This window comes from Anopheles darlingi, chromosome 3, assembly GCF_943734745.1.
Source record: "Anopheles darlingi chromosome 3, idAnoDarlMG_H_01, whole genome shotgun sequence".
Classification (NCBI taxonomy): domain Eukaryota; kingdom Metazoa; phylum Arthropoda; class Insecta; order Diptera; family Culicidae; genus Anopheles; species Anopheles darlingi.
In genome coordinates, this window is record NC_064875.1 from 39,281,531 (window position 1) to 39,297,232 (window position 15,702).

General features: G+C 48.7%; 1 protein-coding gene across 4 annotated transcripts in view; it reads right to left on the reverse strand.

Annotated features, from left to right (window-relative positions):
- Positions 1 to 15,340, reverse strand: part of LOC125957713 (uncharacterized) — a 68,544-nt gene extending 53,204 nt beyond the window's left edge. For 3 of the 4 annotated variants that reach the window (XM_049690586.1, XM_049690588.1, XM_049690585.1), the window contains exon 1: positions 14,626 to 15,339. The gene's annotated coding sequence lies outside the window, so the exon portion shown is untranslated. Of the gene's footprint in view, positions 1 to 14,625 lie in introns of all 4 variants that reach the window. The other variant, XM_049690589.1, reaches the window with a different exon arrangement.
- Between the last annotated feature and the right edge of the window lie 362 nt (positions 15,341 to 15,702).

The window sequence follows — 15,702 nt, forward strand, 5'->3', positions numbered from 1 at the left end:
TCCAGACGGCGCACGGCGTTTCCCGCGCTTGTGTGTGTGTGTGTCTGTGTGTTCGTGGGCTGGCATTTTCCGACTCGTTTCCTTACAAGCACCATTGCCCGTAGAGCGTTCTCTCCAGCGCTAGGTGGCTGGGCTTAGCTTGAGGATCTTCTTCTTTTGGGGGTGAAGCAGCATTTGAGAACTGAAGGCGTGGGAACTGAAACTAGTGGCATCCAAGCGGACAGAATAACGTCTTCGTAACGTTGAGACGTCGTTTTTGGAACGTTTTGGCTCCATCACCGTCTTTTGTGGTTACTAACGAGCGGGACAAGCTCTCAAACTGTCCTGCTACTGAAGAAACCAAGCGACATCACGAGGCGCTATCAGGCCAAGCACTACGCTTAAGGTTTTCACATTCATTCCAGCAACTTCTTGTCTCTCTTTTTGTTGATTTTTTTGTGATTTTCGTCGTCGTCGTCGTCGTCGTCGTAAGCACCATCGTGTGGAAAACATCTTGAACTTGTTCGCCTGCTTCCAACGTCCTGTGTACTACGGGACCTAATCATGCTGAGCTGGACTCTGCAAGGCGTTGAAGCTGAGACGAAAATTCAATTTCTTTCCCCATGCTCCCATCACTTGAACGACATTGGTGCACCGGACAATTAGTGTCAAGCACATATAGTCACACCACTAACTTCGCACCAGCAACCTTTCTTCCCTTCTTTCGATGGAGAACTTGGAAGCACACGTGTACCATGTGTCGACAGGAAGTTGAGAAAGCAAAAGTACGTACGCCACTTTTTGCTTCGCTGGTATTGAAGTACATCTCGTACAACATTGTGTATTGTACATGTCGTCGTTGAAATACAAAGTTTCGCACCGCACCGCACCGCATCGCAGCAGAATGAACGCTGAACGCTCGTTGCACCGAAGTCGGGCCCGAGTTGCACCCGACTATGCCACATCCGGGCACGTGACGGACGAGATAAAATTTAAATTAACTCATAAAACAATAAAAACACTTGTTTACCTTCTTGGTGCACCAATAGCACCAGGCGTATGGCTGCCACACGGAGATAAGCATCTCCAAACGGGATCCACCCGGGAGCACATCTGCGCAAGAGTTTGCAAGAGTTTTAGTCAGTAAACTTTAACACCGGCCTCGATCCTCGATTGCACAATGCAGGCGCGTATTACAGTTTTTGGACTTTTCGAAAAAAAAGGGAGGAACAAAACAAAAACACGTCATAAAATATGAAACCACGAGCCACGAATGTGCCCTTCTCGTCCATGTGCAGGTGGTTTTTGTGGTGCACAACGAAGCACCACCGCCACCACCAGCGAGTACGCGTTACCGGGTCATAAAAGTGGTAGTGAAAAAAATGATATCTTTTTAACCCGTGCAGCTTCCGCTCGGGCGAACTTTGGTCGAGGTGAAGTGAAATGCATCCATTTTCCATAACGCGGGGGGGCGCATGCATAGTTAATGATGCATCCTCCACATCGGATCCATCGGAGCGGATGAGATTTTATGAGAAATGCTCTCAAAATGAAACGAAACGAAAAACGAAAACCAAATTTTGCAACCCCACTACATGCACCACCGGCTGGATGAACCGGGCAGGAAATGTCGGAAAAGCTCCCTGCTATTAACCTTCCCTGCACTCGATCGATCGAGTACGAGTAGGAAGTGAATGCTCTACATTTAATAGGGTTTTATTTTTGTGCGAAATTGCTTTTCCATGCACATCATTCTCGTTTAAAGTTTTAACATCCATCTTCGTGGTCGTCGTGGATTAAATGGAAAACCTATCGTTCAGCTGCATAATGTGCAAAACGCGGAGAACCCGTCCCAGACCGAGTCCAGCACATTCGCGGCTTTACAGGAATTACATTGAGAAAGCCCTTTTTTGCGATCGCAATTATTGCTACCTCTGAATTCTGGCGCTGGTCCTGGTCTCTGGCCACGGACCACAACAAATCCTTCCGGTAGCCAGGGCAGGTCAAGTAATACCACCTTGCGGTTGGTCAGGATGCTTTTTGCTTTTTACATCCCCCATCAACCACGCCATGTAGTGCCGTTTTTTTTTGTCGAATTCCTTATGACCACGGCGGTCCCCTTGGAATTTTTCATGTTATGCATCCCCTCTGTCGGAGCTTGTTGGATCGTTACGATGCAGCTTCCAGGAATACCATTCACCCTGGTGGTGCTGGAATGAGTTCCCTCGAGTGTACCGGGACATCATCGTTTCAGTCCCTGGATATTCTGGATGATGTTCCTTTTGAGCCACCAGATCGTCAGTCGTTCGTTCTGAGATGTATGCGACGGCGGCTTTATGTGGGGGATCTTCGGCTAGATGAAATCATCGGCCAATTACCTTACCAAATTGTGCGCGATACGTCGCCTTGCCTCGTGACTACCTAGACAGCCACCTCACTAGGCTGTCGTGAGCCGTTTTCAGACCAAAACGTTCCTAGAACGACCCCAACCAGGTTTGGTTATTCTATTTCTCCCCTGGGGTGTTTGCAGATGAAAATGCATTATTCAGCACACGGTGGCGCTGTCTGGCGTCATTAGAACACCGTGTCTGTGTGTTCGCGCGCGTGTGTGTGTGTGTGTGGAGGGGACTTAAATGGAATTAAAGCCGAACACATATCAAAACTCCGTTGGGAGTCTCTTGTTCTTGCCAGCAGCCAGCAGGACGCCAAAGTTTCGAACAAAAGCACGCGCAGCCCTTCGTTCTTTGCACTCTCGCACGGATGGTCACTGGAGTGGATTAGTGTGGCCTCCACCTCATCCCAGGTTACCGGGTGTGCTATGCCTGGCTTTTCACGAGCCTTTGGTCCTATATCTTGGTAAGATCTTCAAAACTTCCCGAAGTATCGGGGCTGGCATATCGCGGTCTCGTATGTTTCCGGTACGAATGCCTCGGTGCCCGCAGGATGGACGGGTGCCGAAGGGAGCAATGGGGGCATTGTTAATTTATTCATCATCGGAATTTTCCATCCTCTCCACCGCGCCCGGGGGGCCGCCAGTTTAAACGCCAGTTTTGTAGCTTCCAGTGTGCTAAGTAGCTGCGAGAGAAGAGAGTAGTAGCATCCATCCATCGAAGCCCTATCTCGTGTGTGTGTGTTGGTGGTTGTGAAGTAGCTTTTAGGATATGATTTTTGTTTTGTTTTTGGCATTCTGTTACCTCAGTCCCCGCAGGGCCGGGCTTACGTATTCATAGAAAAGTTTGCTGACGGACGGCTGTATTATGCCGCAGCAGGAGGAGGAAGATGAGAGGTTTGGCCACCATTTTCGCTTTTCACTCGGCCCGGCACGAAATTAGCACGGATCTTATAATACTCAAAACGAGCGAGCCGCGGCGTGAGTGTCGGTGTTGCTCAAATTGGTTGACTAAACTTTGCGAGCCCTACGACGGCCACCGGGGCGCGGGCGGTGTCTGGTATTTGGTATTTTGTAAATTTAAATTATCCACACCGCGTGAAGGGCGGAAAAATTAGAGCGGGTAAATATTGATAAGCCGATGGGCCGATCGACCGACCCGCCCGGCCGAGATAGCGGCAAGCGAGGAGCGACGGTCCGCAAGTACTCCGCAAAGTTTCTGTTAACTGTTAATTGGTGCGCCAATGTTCTGTTTGTTGAGGGAAACAGTTTTGCTTCGATGAGCAGAGTTGTGTGCGTTGTCGGTTATTACATTGGGGACTACTGAATGGAAGGCTTTTGTAAACCGTTTTTCTTGTCCCAGAGCTTTTGTCGGAGGCGGAATAGAATCGGTTGGGTTGTTCGTGACGTTCGAGAGAACCCAACGGTATCGTATGGTTTTTTTACTTCTTTTCGTTGTCTTGATATTTTGATGACAAATTAAATGGGTATGTGTTCGAAATTTGACACATTTTATGCGGTACATTTTATTCCGTGCTACAAAACCGTTTCCAAAACTTTGTTCGTTTAGACATATTTAATTGGATTAATTTTATGCGTTGCTCTTTTGTTATTTCCTGTCTCGAGCAATGATTTAAAGCAATTTACTGCAAATGATCTGCTAGTTTTAATTGACATTAGATAAGGTTAAAATATTTGTTGAAATTCATCAGAATCTGAATTCAATTTTTTCTGAACAAAACCATGCTTGTGGTATGTGTTTTGGTGATGTATTGTATCGTTTATCTAATTTTGCTTAAATTAATCTTTTTCACTCATTATTCTTTGAAAGTTCTTAATTTTTGTCGGAATAGAAAGTAAAATATGTAGCTATCCCTTAACTTTTACATAAAAATGGGAATCATTTGATCAATGTTTTGAAATGCTACTAATAACAAATCCTTTTTAAAGCTTTATTTAGCACGACTTTGTAGCATAAGCAGAGTCGAATTATAAATATTTTATTCAAAAACAATAGGAACACAAATTTGGGGACAGATGTCTTTGCCAGAATTAATGTAATGTGAGATGCCTATTCATGAATGCAGAGAACATTGATAATGCCTTTGCTGGTTTGGTTAATCAAGGGGCTAATGAGTATATTTATACCATACCACAATCTCAGATTATGTGTGTTTCGTGTTTTATTCAAACATGTTGATGCAAATAATGCTGCCTTCTGATAATGGTACGATTGTTGTGGATTGCTAAAGAATTGTGACTTTTACAACATCAACAACAAAACTTGCTGGATCAGCAAATTTTCTTCTGTTTTTTATTTCTATGAGAAGTGTGATGAAGGTGGTGACCACACGTAAGCTGTGACTCTCGTGATCATATCGCAGTTCTGCACACATCAGAACGAAATGGACTTTGATCGGATCGTATTGCTATCGGCAAGATGTACGCGTACTGCACCCTCTTCACTAATCCACGGGGTTTATGCTTCCAACGCATTTTGCCGGTATCAAATGTCCACCTCAGAAGAGAGTGTGGAAGCAAACAAATCAAGCTGTACAACCGTACAAAAAACTGTTAACATGAACACATTTTTTTTCCCCCAAACATAATAACGCCACGCGACACAGTCTGTGCGCCCAATCTTACTTTGTCATCAATTCCCGTGCTTCAAGCACGGTGATCGTTTGGGCTGATCGTGTACTTAACCGTGCTTGTCCAACCGGTGAAACATGAACCGTTCGCTTGGTGGATCCGCGCGCGCCGAAAGACCGTGTGGACGACCGTCCGCTTATCAAAACAGTAGGTCACCGAGCAAGTCCCCCACCAGGGGACGTCGTCAGGAACGAACGAACACACGCGTCCATTTGCAGTTTTGCGTGATAGTCGCTGGCTTTGCTAATTTGTTTATTGTTCCTCCCGGCCGCCACCACACGTTCTGCTGTTTCGTCTTTAATGGAGTGTCCCACCCAGCCGCAACCGCTTCGTTCAACGGCGCCACGCGGTGACAGTGTAGCAATCAGTGAGCACAACACAAACATACGCTGGGGTGGTGTCCACTGATCGAGGTATTTAGGTGTCAGCAAATAACCTCTCGCGCGATTGTGGGACGCTCCGTGAGGCGGAGATTGGCGTGAACGAAGCGCCGCACTCCCTGATCGATCGTTTCCTGGCAGACATGAAGCATAATTCATTGCAAATACTGCGCCCAGGGTGTGGTACCATCTGTAACCGGCAGCAGCAGCATCGGCACCAGCAGCAGCAATATGGCTCTGATGTGTGAAGGTGAGAATGCGTCAAACGATTCGTCTCAGAATAGCGCGACCGATCGGGCGTCGCGTCTCTCGCGATCCCGGCGACAGCTCATGCTTATCGGATCGGAAGGATCAGAGGTCACGTACTAAACGGCAAGCAAGGAACGCATTAAGTGTTTATGTTTTTTTTTCTTCTAAACGCTTCGCTAACAGCACACCCATTTTCATCACTTTCTGTGGTGGAAACAGAGGTGGCTCCAGAAGGTCGCCATAAAATTAGTGAATCGTTTTGAACTTTGACAAAATGAGAATCTCGAGAACTGAGGAACTGGTTGCAACTGGAAAGACCATACCAAAGACGTTCCAAGACGTTGCACATACGAAACGATGATTTGCTGCCGATCTGCATCTGTAGATAACGAGATGCGAAGATACGAAGATGCGAAAGGCGTTATGTCTTCTTTACGCGGTGTCGAATTCATGAAATCGAAACTCTCGATCGATCGGCGAGTTGTCGCTCATCAATGATGGCCATCTTCTTCTTCTCCTTGTTCATCTTCTTGCGCCATCCCCCAAAAACAATAATATTTGTTGAGTGATGTCCCCGGGCGGGGGCCGAGTTCGCTCACTCGCTCGTAGTTTGGACATTTGTTGAAAAGTAAATCACGACCGGGCTGTTAATGGCCAATGTTTTTACTCGCTGGGAAAAATGGCACAATCGAACTCCGGTCCTCCTACCACCGGTATTGCCAATTCTGTGTGACCGATTGTGGCTGTGGCTCCCGGGAAAACCCGGGAACACCCGGGGAAAACCCGGGGAAAATGTAATAACAAACGTCGCTTTGGAATCGATGAATGGCCAACTCGGGTAGGCAATCGGATGGGACAACATAAATCATTCAGAAGCAATATTTGGCCACAAAGTACATCGTCGACTTGCTGGCTGGCTGGCTGGTTGGGTTGGCCCCGCTTTTTCCGCTTGGTGCACGTTTAACGATCGACGAAAACAGCAGCGAGTGAGCCTCAAACCGTCGATGTATGGACTGCACTCCAGACCAGGCTTTGCTACCAGCATGTGCGGAACAAATATGGTTCACGAGGGACATATTTCACGAATGGCTTTACTACATCAGGCAAACACACACAGGCACACACGGGATTCGCGATTCCTAACAGTGGCGTGAACCAGCACAAAAACGGACGAGAAACTTTTTTTATGAGCAACTTGCCGCGAGGAAAGAAAAGCAAGAAGAGAGAAAGTCCTCTGAGTCATCTTTTGCCACGCGACCGGAGCAGAGCAGAAAGATGCTGCTGCCGGGGACCGACTTGCTGGTTGGTACAAACTTTTGGCCTTCAACAACGAACGGGCCGAACGCGAGTCCATTCTTGTATGTCTCTCAGTATATCTTTCTCTCCGTGTAAAGCCAAAAGACGGGTAAGTTTAACATTCATATCCTTGGTGCGCCTGGTGGTGTGTCCTTCGGGTACGGACGGGAACGGATGAACGTTACGATGTGCCACCGACTTTAAAACACCATATTTTGTGATGAGATTCTGTCCCCTGGACCGGGGACAGCTGGGACCGAGCAGAGCAACAGCACGACCATGCATGAGATGTTTAAAAGTTAGTCCATAGGAGAAAGGATTTTACAACATTTTACAACGCACCACCCCTCGTGTTCGTAAAGTTGAACGATTTGAATAGAAGTTGCAAGATTGTGATAAAGGTTAACCTTCCAAGGGGGATCTTGGGAAACGTGGTGTCCCTTTTTGGCGCGCTTGTCAACCGTTGATCAATTATCCGCAAAACCCTCGGTCCCGGTAAAAACGAGTCGGGATTATTAAATCAATCAATATCATAGTTCTCTTTGTCTCTCCCTCAAAATAGGGAACTCTAAATCGACACTGATGCTAACCGTCGGACGCGGACCTACTCGCAGCATTGACATCCAGATCAATCACCATCATCGTCAGCAAACCACGACACGTCTAATACCAGATGATGACCAACGCCGACGGTACCATGCAGCAGGTAGCATAAGATTGATTGCTTATCATTGTGACCACACAACCTCACTTGGACAAGCATTATGACGGGTTTTCCGTTATTTCTATTTTCAGTTATTTGGAACACATTAGATTGCCGGAGGTATCGAAAGTGTCCAATCCCGGGGTCCATCCTCAACACAATTCGCTTTGCGACGCACAGAAATTGGCAGCAGAAAGAAAAAGGCTTCACTGGAAGAGACAAGATTCAGCAAAACATTAATTCCAGCAACTCCCTCGAAGAAGACAGAAAACGAAGACAGAACCCCCCCGGGGGAGCAACTAGACCCCGGTGACTGGTGGCGTAGTTCCCGTCCCCGGTTTTTGGGGACAAGTTCAACTACCTCTCTCTCTCTGGGTCTCTTTCGCTCATCTTATGACACGATGGTGGTGGTCTGTCTCTAAGGTAAGGTCGCGGCGGTGGCCCGGCGGTCGACCACACCCGATATCAATCAAATTCGTTAGATTTTGATTGATACGCTGTAAGCGCGAGAGGGGCGGAATGACACATGCGCATACATAATCGGAAGGGGGGGGGGGGACCACCCGCAGTAGTATCTCGTCGTGCTCTCCATGGTCCAGAACAGCATGAAGCATCATGCGACGATTGGATTTAGATGTGCTACCACAGTTTATGCTACCGAGTACTAGCCGAGTTATGCTAATTGATGAGCCGTGGCCACACGGAGCGAAAATTTGCGCGCAAATTTACAAATTAATGCCAAATCGTTTACGCTTCGATATGTTTACGTGGCCGGGTTGAGGAAATTAAAATCGTTTTGTGGAAGAAAAGGATTGAACACACTAGCAATGATCACTATCTATCAATGTAAACCACAAATAGAACATATTGCGAGCCCTTCCGTTTGCAAACAGCTTTTACTCTAGGTTTTACGCTCCACGGACCTATAATCGTTTGACAGCATGTAAACGGCAAGCGTAAATGTTTTGGCATTAATTTTTTCGTTTGCGCTAGAGTTTTCGCCCCGTGTGGCCACGGCTATGGAATAGATTCCCTTTGCGCGCGTGTGTGTGTGTGTGTGTGGGTTCTGCTGGTATTACGCCATCCAGTGCCTACACCACGGCATGGCATGGCATGGCGTGGACGCCTTTCAATGCCACGTGGCGCGTTCCGGGTGACGCGTGAAGGTGACAGAACGCCGGTGCCGGACAGAAGCAAAGAAGCGCTCCTGAGCAAATAGGAAAGGCAAGCAACGAGCCTCGCCTGGCCCTACACCCTGGTTCCTCCTGCTCCTCCTCCTGCAGGGTGTGTTATCACCTTTCGGACATCACTCTTTGCTGAATGCCACCCTCGGGTTGACGGGTTGGCGTTGGCGGTGTCTTGTCTGTTTTTTATGTCAGACCGCCCTCCCCATACCCTCAGACAGTAGTGCTCCTTGTCTCGCACCATTTACCTTTGGTCAATGAAACCATGAGCCATGGGTGGCAAAGAGGCTGGAAGCTGCCGGCGGTCAAAGCGCTACTGTCGCCTGTCGCCTGACGCCCTGGCACTCGGATGATGATGTATGCTAATAGCTGCCCGCGCGATCGCACTGTACCATCTCACCTCAGGTGACATCATGAGTAGCTCGCTAGCAGCACCAGCACCTACCTACCTACCTACCTATCCCGGGTGTAGGGCTGATGTGATGGATGATTTGTGATGAGGCCATTTGAGAGATCGCGCCAGACCGGACCGCCGCGCCCCGAGAATCGCTCGACGAAAGATGAACAAATGAGGTTTTCGCGATTTGTCCGTTCGTCCGTTTGGCGCCTCCGTGCTTGGAGTACGACCCCCTTTTTTTTACATCAACAACGTACACAACGCTGATAACCTGGGCTGATGGGCAACATGGAGCCAGTCACCAGATCGCGATTAGCCCAGGAGCGACCGGAGAACGTTGGATGTGTTTTCACATTGTTGTAGGTTTAGGTGTTTGAAAGGTAAATCCTTTCCCGATTTCCTGTCAAAATTTCATGAAATTTGGTCCTTTGGAAGCAAAGTTATTGCACCTAAAGTGACAGCATGGTTTTGTGGTTGCTACAAAAATGAGCATCGAACAATATCAATTTTTGGTTTTAAACTCGGTATAACGTTTACGGAAACATTGAACTCGATGCAACAAATGTATGGTGGTTATTGTCTATCCCGCGACCAGAAATATTGGAAAAGTGCTATTTACTTTCCGACAGACGTTGTATTACGCGCTAACCTTCCCCTAATGATCATCGGTCACCGACATGGGATTGGAATTTCGCAAACCGTTTCTGGCCATTATCGCCCCCCCCCTAAATAATTTGCTGTGTCTCCGCAGTAAAAGTCACCTTTGAGAGAAAACGTTTCGTTCCGCACCGATGCTCCTTTCCGTTGAACGTTTCGTTTAGCTCCCGGTCTAAAGTAAGTGCCGCCCGGTTTTTGGTTGGTTCATCTTTTGGCGTGGAACGGGTTTTTGGCCAAAAATTTCCAAAAAAAAGTCGCACCTCGTTGCTGATGTAACCCGAAAGATGGGATGGGGCGGGGACACCGTTTGCATTTCTAATCCGTCATCCAATTCGCACCTGGACCCGCGCTCCTGCTCCTGAGGGAATTCTCCCTGGAGCCGGTAAACGGCTTGGGATAGCAAACAAGGCGGCATTTGCGCCACCTCGTGCCCCCCTTTAAAACCTCCTTATCATCTGAAACCCACGGACCAAACCAGTTAGCTAGGAGGAACTAGAGAAAAAAGGGGTTAGGAAGGAGGGAATCACCGTGATCGATGTTTTCCCAAAGTGAGAATGACATCGGGGCGACAGCAAGCGATGGCCATTATCATCGAGAGTTCGAGCGCAAAACGCGCGGAAGTTGTTCCTTTCCCCGTTTCTCATCCACAAACCATTCCTCTTCTGATTGCTTAACACCATCTTGGCTGTCGAGATGCTATCGGGGCAAATTTTTTGTGGGGGTTGGGAAACTCAACCAACATAAACATTTTTCACTGGCGTTACGTGTTCCGTGAATTCCGGCTGCTCGTTCGCTCGCTTCCTGCTGTTACGCTTCGTACCAACAAATTTGAACCGATTGGCCGCTGACAGCCGAAAAATTTTTAATAAGCTTGATGCAACAGAACGCTGACGCTGGCGACTGGAATGGATGCTCGGATCTTTTCTTGTGATCGAGAAGGCGTTGGCGTTGTGCTGCGGAAACTGCGTGTCCTGCGCTTCTGAGCAGGCTTTGCTTGGAGGAGAGATCGGAAATGGTATGCTGCTGCGCTGGTGTGACCGCCTACTGAGAGTCCCGGATGACCGATGATCTGGTCATATTGATATGAAAAACAGTGCTCAACGCTCAACGGCGCCGCCTGCTACCACTGTGCTTTATGGCATGATGTCCTCAAGTAGGCGCTGCTGGTCGATGTTTATGACAGCTCAGCACCAGCACCAGCACCAAACAGCAATCAAGCGGCACGTTGAGCTTTAAAGCATAAATGATTGACCGGTATAGGGCGGCGATGCGAAGCCTAATGAGACTGAGAGATAGATACCCCGTACAGACTCGCTCGAGGACAGCTCTAGGCCAGCATCTTAATTTTATTAGCTACCTCCCTCCACCCTGCAACAAATGCCCAGCCACCTGGCGGGCACCAGAATGAATCTGGTTGATAAATTCGCCGAAAAGACAATCCTTCTTCTGCTGCTGCTTCTGCTGCTGCTGGTGGTGCGCGTGGCCCCAAATCCTTTCCGGCGAAAAGTTGTAAACTTTTTACGATTTTCCCCCGTTGGCCATGACGCTAGCGAGCGATCGATGCGAGCTGCGGTCCGAATGTTCCGCTGTTCGATTCGGAATGTAAAATGTTCTGTGGCGGGATTACACAAATTAAGTTTACCTTCCTGGAATCGCCCGGGGAACCGACCGCCCATCGGTTGGGTAGCTTTGGTGGCTGATTGACTGACTGACTGCCTGACTGACCGACCGACCGACCGATTGGCATGCTTTGGCAGCAACTTTGGCAGCAACCATCGGGCGCGGTTTATGGGTTGATCCCGAAAGAATCGAAATTAGTTTCGTTTCGTTTGGTGTTTTTTTTGGTGAGGGAGCGAACTCACCTTCTTCGCCAACACTAATGACCCCTCCTCCGCAGGAGAACCGGCGATGGAGCGTGGGGTGAGATTGAAAAATTGCGCCCGCAACACCCGCACCATCGCCTTCGCGAAGCTGTAAATCATCAGCTGCGATCTGTGCTGGTTGCCGCGGCTCGAGAACCGAAGAAAAAACGGAAATCATAAAAACGGTCCCAGTTCGCTCTCATTGTGTGTTTTTTCATCGTGTGTTCGTCTGGCCAGAAGAGAAGTCTCGATGTCTCGATGCCAAATACACGGACTGGCTAGCATATTGCTTGCGGATGGGCATCTAGCGCATGTCTTCGTCAGCATGTGTTGCGAGCACCAAACGGTGGTGGCTTCCGGACGACCGCCATCCGCCACCGACGGTCCCACAGTCGTCGTGCGTCACTAGTGTGTGTGTGTGTAAAGGGAGACCGGGGAGAGCGAGGAGCGAGGGTGTAATGTAACTTTTTTAGATCAATATTTACCCTTTTGTGTAATCACATTTCCAACAGAGGGTGTGTGCGTGTGTGTGTCGTGGTCTCACCGTTTATCAGTCCGCAACCACCATTGCGGTTCTCCAACATGTTCACCATCACTGCCACCATCACCATCACCATCATCGTCATCATCATCATCTCACCTGGTATCATCGTTTTTGGGGCGCATGATGGTGATGGGAGGTTTGTATGCTGCGATGAGCATCGTGGTCAAGAACGTCGTCGTCAGACGACAGTCGCTGCAATTGGTCTTTTGCAATTAGAACGTCAGCTGGCAGCGAAAAGCGTTGCCTCGAGAAGTTCAACCTATAAAGCGCTGGAAAAGGTAGTGGTGACCATGAGATAGGAGGTTCATCTTGTTAAAATGCTCTCCCACTCCAGGGGGCGCGAGTATCATTGACCGGACTCAGGGACAAGAAACTCCTGAGGGATGCGATAAACGGCTCACAGAAACCGCAAACCTTTGGACCGTTGGGCGTCTTTTGCGACACCCTTTTTGAGGGTTTTTTCATCCTTTTTTTTTCGTCCGGACTCCAAACTCCGGACAAACGTTACAACGCGCCCGTTTCAGGGGTCCGGCCATTGCTTATCTAGATAATGTTCGGTGTTATGTGCCGCGCGCGCATCTTCTGCTCCCTTGCGATGGGGCCAACAACGATAAGTGTGTGTGTGACTTTACTGCCAGTCAGAATCTGCAATCCAGTCGTCTGCTTGTTCCGGCGAACCCCGTTTTTGTAAGAAGAAGGGATGATGCCATAGGAATGTTCCTACGCGCGACACACGACAGACGATGATATCAAAAGATGATCGCGAGGGTGCTTGACACACGTGCGCGCATGTGTGTGTGTGTGTGTGTGTGTGTGTGTGTATGTGTATGTCTGTGTGAGGTGACGCACAGTGTCAAGGTGTTTGCGCGAAAATCGTTTAACCATTCATGCACCCGAAAATAGCATTCCTCCGGCTCGGTTCTTAAGAAAAGGGCGTTAAGAAGGACGCAATCCTTCCCACCCCCAAAGGGGTGGTGGTATAGGTAACCGGCATACCGGGCACTGGAGCTGCTACCCTTGGCAGGGGCAAAGGGATGGGGCTTCATATCATTCGGTTAACTCCTCCCGGTCCTTTCGTTGACTTCTTTGGAGCCAAAACAAAAAAAAGGGGAAAGGAAAAGCAAAAGGAAAGATGATTTATGCTCGCGCCGGGCTTTATGTGCCGTTGCCGTTGATTAGATAAAAAGATGGTGAGATGGCGAAGACCAGGGGGGCGGGCGGGACGCATAAGACGAGAAGAGAGCAGGATGTTGACGATTTCTCGCACCGAAAAGGATTGCCTAGAAGGAAGGTGCTTTCACTTCTTTTTTTTTTGGGGGGGGGGCGATTTCGTTGATTGCTTTTGGCCAACGACACCGAACTTTTTCGTTCTTACTGGTGTTTGAGCACCACGCGGAGACGCCCATTACCGGAACCACAGTAGGCCCGCCAATGTTTTATGTATTTTTGATGAGCCCTCCACTATCCTGATTGTCCCACAAGGAAGAGACACAAGAGAGAGAGAGTGAGAAGGAGGCACACACGAGGAAGAGTTGAAGAGTTTCATTACTTTCGAATTAAACGCACAAAATGGTTTCCTCGTTACTGGCGGCGTTCTTCTCTTTAAGAAGCGTTTGCCAATCTAAGGAGCACGGTGCACCTTCCGTCTAGACCGGAACGACCACCTGTATCACCCCGCCTCCTATGTTTCGCGGCTAGCTGTGAAAATGGCAACCGAAAAGGGCATGTAAATTGGGCGCACCATCTCCGTCAATCGCGGTCTGTGTGTCTGTTTGTGTTCACGTAACAAGTATCATTTGGCGCGAGTTTGGCGCCACACAATGCCCGCTCGCTCATCAGTCTCACACCCGCATTCGTGTACGGATATCATCTACTCGTCGATGATTCACACCAACCGAACTATTCGCACAAACGGCAGATTAGATAAGGTAAAAGAGTGTTTCAACACACACACACACTCCCACGCAAACCACATCTCATCGTTGCCACCCAACGCAACGCATAATGAAGCTATCTGCCGGTCGTGTAACCGGTCGCCAGCTGCCGCCGGTTGTCTTCGGTTTCAAGTACCCTCGACGTACAATTCCGAGGAACCGGCATATCGCTCCACTAATATAGAGCCCCCATCCCCCCAAATCCAAGTAGCCCGCTCGTCGTTAGGTGCGGTGCTTGGTGCTGCTCGGTTGAGCTCGAAAACGAATTGAATTATTTAAATCGACTTGGTCTTTTGTACCATTTTAACGCCATTCAGAATTGGTTTGGAAAGCAACTTCTCACTCACAGCGATAGTGGTTCGGAAAAAGGAAGGGAGAACAAAATGATTGTCACTTTACCTGCTACACGGACGAACGGACGAACGGACACGCTTTGTCACAAAACGACGAACTCCGAATTGGTTTCGAACTTTGTCGTCTCGATCTCGGTGAAATTACTGATTGGGGGAGAAAAGGGAGTTGATTTTGGGGTTTTGTTTTGCTTTCGACCAAATTGGGGGTGTTTTTGTTGTGTTGTGTAGGGGGTGTGTTTCGTGTGATTTGATAAGCAATTTACGTCACACGCAAGGACACAGCGGCATGAACACACGACGCGTATTCCTTCGCGGTGTTATCGGCACGCGTGGCGCGCCCGTCAATCGAAAGGACCTTCCAGGAAGAAGGACCTCAAAGCTCTTCAAAGCACCCCTGCACACACACACACACACACTTCCCGACACTCAGACACGAACACGCGCACACGTACAGCTTTTTGGGGGATGAATCGTACACGATCGAGTGAACTCGCCGGTTTTTGGGGTCGAACACACACACACACGCACGCATACAAGTATACACCGATTGCAGGATGAAAGCTCCCGTGGCGCAAAAGGAGGCGCACGGTCGGACACACTTTTCGCACGCAACTTCACTTCACACTCCGTTGGGGCACGGCCAGGAACACAGCACACCGGTTGCGCTAGCAGGAGGACAGCTTTAGAGCTGCGTAAATATCGAATGCCGGGCGGGAACTGATTCACGATTATCGGGCAAATGGTCGTCGAAGGTATGGTCCCTTTCCCGACACCCAAAAACCCGAACCGAACGTTCATTCGTGCCACAGAGACAGAGCTGCGCTGCTGCTGGTTACTCCGATGGTTACGCTCATCGCAACGACGGCGCTGCGTTGAATTGCTGCTGCATACAGTGTGCTCCGTAATGGTATGCTTAACTTATCGATGCCTTTCTCAGGGGTTGCCATGTTGTGGCTGTGAGCAATTTCTCAAGACCATACGTCTATCTGCATTACTTTGATCGTTCTTCTATATAAATTTGGTATTATAAGTACTATTCAATTACAATGGTGATGTGTCTCGATGTGTCCATCGATGTGTCTTACTTTCAATCTAGGGGTTCAATTTTCTCCTGAGAAATGTA